A 6,423-nucleotide genomic window follows, 5' to 3' on the forward strand; every position below is an offset into this window, starting at 1 on the left:
TATCGGAAAACGTCTCGGGGAAACCATAGGGGGATTACAACTTCAAAGAAAAATGAAACTAAATACTCGCAGTCCAGAATTTGTAAAGCTTAGGGGGACTGCAGCCATATTATATTTTCGTAATACGTTTTACGGTCACCAAGTGCCCATGAAAGTTTGCCGGTATAATGATTTAGGGTGAAACACAAGTATAATAAATATAAGTTATAGGATAGTTATGTCGTTAAGCCACGAAAATAGAACGAAACCATAATTCTTCAGAGGTCGTTAAAAGAAATATTGTTTGGCCGGTAACTTTATTGATTATTAAATATAACACGGTGATAAGACAGCTACAATTTTCAATTAACGAAAAGTTATTTCTGTTATAATTCTTAAATTATCAGGTGTATTGAATGCCAGCGGCTACAGCGCAATGCCAAAATAATTAATTTATTTGAGTATAGAATTTAGAGAAGCCTTTTCATACCTAATTAAGATTAGCCTACCTAATTAGACTACTATTATCTTATACACATCATTATCTAAATAAAAACTTTATCAAGGTATGAAATAAAACAAACAATTTCTAAGCTACATAAACTGGTTAGGTTCGTTGACACAAAACTGCGACAGACTGCGGTTGATAGCAACCACAGACAAGACTAGGGATGAGAACTGATTATTATATAATCATGCAGTTTCATACTTCTGTATAACTACTGTGTTATTTGAGAGGAATATCTTTAATGTTAACTGTAACGGTGATGACCAATGGCTCTATATTTTATATAAATTAGATACAACAAATAAGGACTGACTTAATGACTATTAAGTGATAAGTTATTAACAAGCAGTAATCTAAGTACGTCTCCTTCGTGTAATAATTGTATAGATATTGTTTACAAAGTGTGTATATGATATGTAAATAGAATTTTTGTTTTCAATCTACTTCGACACGTAGGAGAAAGGAGAGAAATGAGTGTCACCAAAACAAGTTCATTGAAAACCGTCACAGTTTGTATTTCGAAACATTTTTATAGCGGGTTCTATTAGGTACTATGTTGGATAAAAGTAACAACGTAATAAAATAACAACTACAAATAACTAGTTTACTCACAAATTCATGATCTACCACTTCGACATCATTTTGAATGGGTGGTGCATGTTCTTTAACATTAATCGAAACGTATTAATAAAGATTAAATAACTATAAAGAAGGGTTTAATAGGTTAAAAAATGCAAACCTGATAACATAATTTATTGGTTGATACTCAAGATATTCAACATTTTAATATGGATGCTTACTTTACCACAGAACATTCTCAAAATTATGGCAGCATCGTAGTACAGAAAAAAATACAATTAGGAGTGTAAAGCATGTGGAGTAAAGTTAAAAGCACCTGACAAACTATTGAAAACGTTACTTAACTAGATACCAGCCACGTGACCAAGTTTCAATATCTTCATTGACGGTATAAAACCTAATTGCTTAAAATTGTTATGCCTCGTTCCTAATTCTATGTGTCAATCGATTATAGGGGTCGATAAGGAAGCGCCAGCAAAACTAATCGATTTGAACTAAGATAATGACAACAATTCAATTCCGCTCTATGGGCGCAACTAACGTAATCTAATCCAAGTCGTTACGTACGTATCATAGAGATGCTTGAACTCGATTCATATGATTTATTTAACGGTCTCAACTGTTGTTAACTTGTGACTGACAGTTATAGTGACAGCTGGATAAATAAAAAACATCTGTTACACAAGTCAAGTGGGGCAGGAGTTTATCTCGAAACGTTTAACATCAGAAGCTTTTACAAAAACATGTCTGCTAAATATTGTGCTGTGACATTTTCCATTAAGCCTTTTTGCTAGGTTTAATCCCAAGTTTTTGCTAAAAGGGTGCGTTTGTAACAGCCGGGTTACGCCCCAACGAATGACAAATTGCTATACACGGGCTTTTGAGCAGTCGCCGAATGCGAGTGAAAATAATTTATGTTCACCAAAAAACAAGAGGGAATAATTACCCGGCAACTATAAAGCAACAATTAAAGCTTTGTAAAATATTATGAAAGTGCAAAACAGCGGGGTCATTGTATTCTTCTTTTTGCGTATACATGCAAATGTTGTTCATTTTCTTTCGCGTCCGAATCTAATTTTTTAAACCAAAAATTTGCTCTTACACAGTCTGATGCGAATATTCGCATATTTTTACATAACTGTGTTTCTGATAACGATTTTATTCTAGTAATTTGTCTAAACATGACTTTTATGCGAAGGTGTGTTATTCTTGGTATGTATGACAATATAAACTGTGTTGTTGATACTAATATATAGATAATCTATATAAACATTTCATATCTGCTGTTGAATCACACAACGCCTCAAAAAATGTGTGTCAACAATCAATGGGCCGAGACTGCACCAAAACTGGTTTCTCCACAGCTTCGTGAGAACTGTCCAATATATTTTGTTTAACTTTTTCTTCTCAATGATTTAAGCTGTTTCCTGTAGCAACATTGCGTCAATTAGGTACATTAGCATCTTCCCAATAATTGGATGATGGGTATAAGAGGAAGCCATATATAATGCCGTTTTTCTAGTGCATAATTTTAAATATAAGTAGCTTAAAAACTTGCAGGTCTATGCCCGTATGACTTAACTTTCTTATAGTAAAATAAGTAAAAAGTATGTTGCATAACTGTCAATAAAACAAAATGATAGTAACCGTCTAATTAGTCACATAAATGAGAGCCTGTAGTCTGTAGAACATTATACAATAAGTCTGTTAATATTATCACTAATGATACCGTGTTAAAACGACCTAATTTTTTCGAATACTGATAATACGCCCTGGCAATATACTTAATGGAAACACTCTAGGGAATAGGAAAACGTAGTTTTATAAAAGTAGGTCGTCTTTACATTGATATATTAGAAATGTTTTCATTTGATAAATAAACCATTCGTATTTTGGAACTTAACACAGTTGAAGTATTCTCTAGAGGCGACTTGTCAAGTAGTCTGTAACAAATATGAGTATATAATGTATTATTTCTATTTAATAGAAGTGTATCCTTGCCTGTGAGTAATAAATAAATCTATTTATAGACATAAGCCGCAAACAACCTTTATAACTAAGTAGACAAGTTACGTTGGTGTATAAAATTACAAATGAACAACTGTGAGGATATTATGGACGTTCCAGATAAAAGGTTCTTTATTTCCATTCTGGATAATGGAAACACTAAAACCTTAGCTAAAAATAAGGAACATAATTAGTTGTATATTATATTTGCTTACAAAAAAAATAAGAAAAGTTCTGAAGTAATCTCTCTGTGCATGAAAAGTAGCTAATCTTTTTGAAGAAACAAAACGTATTGATTAATTAAAATCTTTTCTTTACAACGTAAACAACAGAGCGGCTTTCAAATGAATCTTTCAACACAAGACAAGAAAGACGAAGTTCATCAAGGCTTGTTCCTATGTAAAGCCTTAGAATAAAAGCTTCTTTCGTTCCTGACAGACAGCGTAGGCGGTGACAAAAGGAGGTCTTCTAAGCATTAACCCTAGAAAGATAGTCTGCGTAAAATTGACGCATGCATTCTTGAAATATTGCTCTCTCTTTCTAAATAGCGCGAATCCGTCGCTGTGCGTTTAGGACATCTCAGTCGCCGCTTGGAGCTCCCGTGAGGCGTGCTTGTCAATGCGGTAAGTGTCACTGATTTTGAACTATAACGACCGCGTGAGTCAAAATGACGCATGATTATCTTTTACGTGACTTTTAAGATTTAACTCATACGATAATTATATTGTTATTTCATGTTCTACTTACGTGATAACTTATTATATATATATTTTCTTGTTATAGATATCGTGACTAATATATAATAAAATGGGTAGTTCTTTAGACGATGAGCATATCCTCTCTGCTCTTCTGCAAAGCGATGACGAGCTTGTTGGTGAGGATTCTGACAGTGAAATATCAGATCACGTAAGTGAAGATGACGTCCAGAGCGATACAGAAGAAGCGTTTATAGATGAGGTACATGAAGTGCAGCCAACGTCAAGCGGTAGTGAAATATTAGACGAACAAAATGTTATTGAACAACCAGGTTCTTCATTGGCTTCTAACAAAATCTTGACCTTGCCACAGAGGACTATTAGAGGTAAGAATAAACATTGTTGGTCAACTTCAAAGTCCACGAGGCGTAGCCGAGTCTCTGCACTGAACATTGTCAGATCTCAAAGAGGTCCGACGCGTATGTGCCGCAATATATATGACCCACTTTTATGCTTCAAACTATTTTTTACTGATGAGATAATTTCGGAAATTGTAAAATGGACAAATGCTGAGATATCATTGAAACGTCGGGAATCTATGACAGGTGCTACATTTCGTGACACGAATGAAGATGAAATCTATGCTTTCTTTGGTATTCTGGTAATGACAGCAGTGAGAAAAGATAACCACATGTCCACAGATGACCTCTTTGATCGATCTTTGTCAATGGTGTACGTCTCTGTAATGAGTCGTGATCGTTTTGATTTTTTGATACGATGTCTTAGAATGGATGACAAAAGTATACGGCCCACACTTCGAGAAAACGATGTATTTACTCCTGTTAGAAAAATATGGGATCTCTTTATCCATCAGTGCATACAAAATTACACTCCAGGGGCTCATTTGACCATAGATGAACAGTTACTTGGTTTTAGAGGACGGTGTCCGTTTAGGATGTATATCCCAAACAAGCCAAGTAAGTATGGAATAAAAATCCTCATGATGTGTGACAGTGGTACAAAGTATATGATAAATGGAATGCCTTATTTGGGAAGAGGAACACAGGACCAACGGAGTACCACTCGGTGAATACTACGTGAAGGAGTTATCAAAGCCTGTGCACGGTAGTTGTCGTAATATTACGTGTGACAATTGGTTCACCTCAATCCCTTTGGCAAAAAACTTACTACAAGAACCGTATAAGTTAACCATTGTGGGAACCGTGCGATCAAACAAACGCGAGATACCGGAAGTACTGAAAAACAGTCGCTCCAGGCCAGTGGGAACATCGATGTTTTGTTTTTGACGGACCCCTTACTCTCGTCTCATATAAACCGAAGCCAGCTAAGATGGTATACTTATTATCATCTTGTGATGAGGATGCTTCTATCAACGAAAGTACCGGTAAACCGCAAATGGTTATGTATTATAATCAAACTAAAGGCGGAGTGGACACGCTAGACCAAATGTGTTCTGTGATGACCTGCAGTAGGAAGACGAATAGGTGGCCTATGGCATTATTGTACGGAATGATAAACATTGCCTGCATAAATTCTTTTATTATATACAGCCATAATGTCAGTAGCAAGGGAGAAAAGGTTCAAAGTCGCAAAAAATTTATGAGAAACCTTTACATGAGCCTGACGTCATCGTTTATGCGTAAGCGTTTAGAAGCTCCTACTTTGAAGAGATATTTGCGCGATAATATCTCTAATATTTTGCCAAATGAAGTGGCCTGGTACATCAGATGACAGTACTGAAGAGCCAGTAACGAAAAAAACGTACTTACTGTACTTACTGCCCCTCTAAAATAAGGCGAAAGGCAAATGCATCGTGCAAAAAATGCAAAAAAGTTATTTGTCGAGAGCATAATATTGATATGTGCCAAAGTTGTTCTGACTGACTAATAAGTATAATTTGTTTCTATTATGTATAAGTTAAGCTAATTACTTATTTTATAATACAACATGACTGTTTTTAAAGTACAAAATAAGTTTATTTTTGTAAAAGAGAGAATGTTTAAAAGTTTTGTTACTTTATAGAAGAAATTTGAGTTTTTGTTTTTTTTTAATAAATAAATAAACATAAATAAATAGTTTGTTGAATTTATTATTAGTATGTAAGTGTAAATATAATAAAACTTAATATCTATTCAAATTAATAAATAAACCTCGATATACAGACCGATAAAACACATGCGTCAATTTTACGCATGATTATCTTTAACGTACGTCACAATATGATTATCTTTCTAGGGTTAATGACTAGAGGCAGGCCTTTGAACAATGAACATGACACTAACTACTTGAGACTTGATGAAAGTTTGAGCTGTCGACTCCTTGCTATTCGTAATTATAATCCTGCGCCGACGTTCGGGAGCTGTTAACGTCAAAGATAATAAGTTTTGATGAGGTCGTGAAATTATTATGAAGCGTGCGTGAACTGAAATAACTGACGCACTTGTTAGGTTATTGAGTTCTGGAGAAATTAATTAGCTTATGGTTTAAACAAATAAGCCATAGTTCAAGAATAAAATGGAATTGAAAAATGGCGTGCCACAAAAATATTTAAGTCTCTCACGCAATTAATTAGAACACCAGCTAATCTCGGACAAATAGCAATACATTAACGTTTGCAGACACATAAATCTAATT

Source organism: Trichoplusia ni, unplaced genomic scaffold (genome assembly GCF_003590095.1).
Source record: "Trichoplusia ni isolate ovarian cell line Hi5 unplaced genomic scaffold, tn1 tig00003025, whole genome shotgun sequence".
NCBI classification, from domain to species: Eukaryota; Metazoa; Arthropoda; class Insecta; order Lepidoptera; family Noctuidae; genus Trichoplusia; species Trichoplusia ni.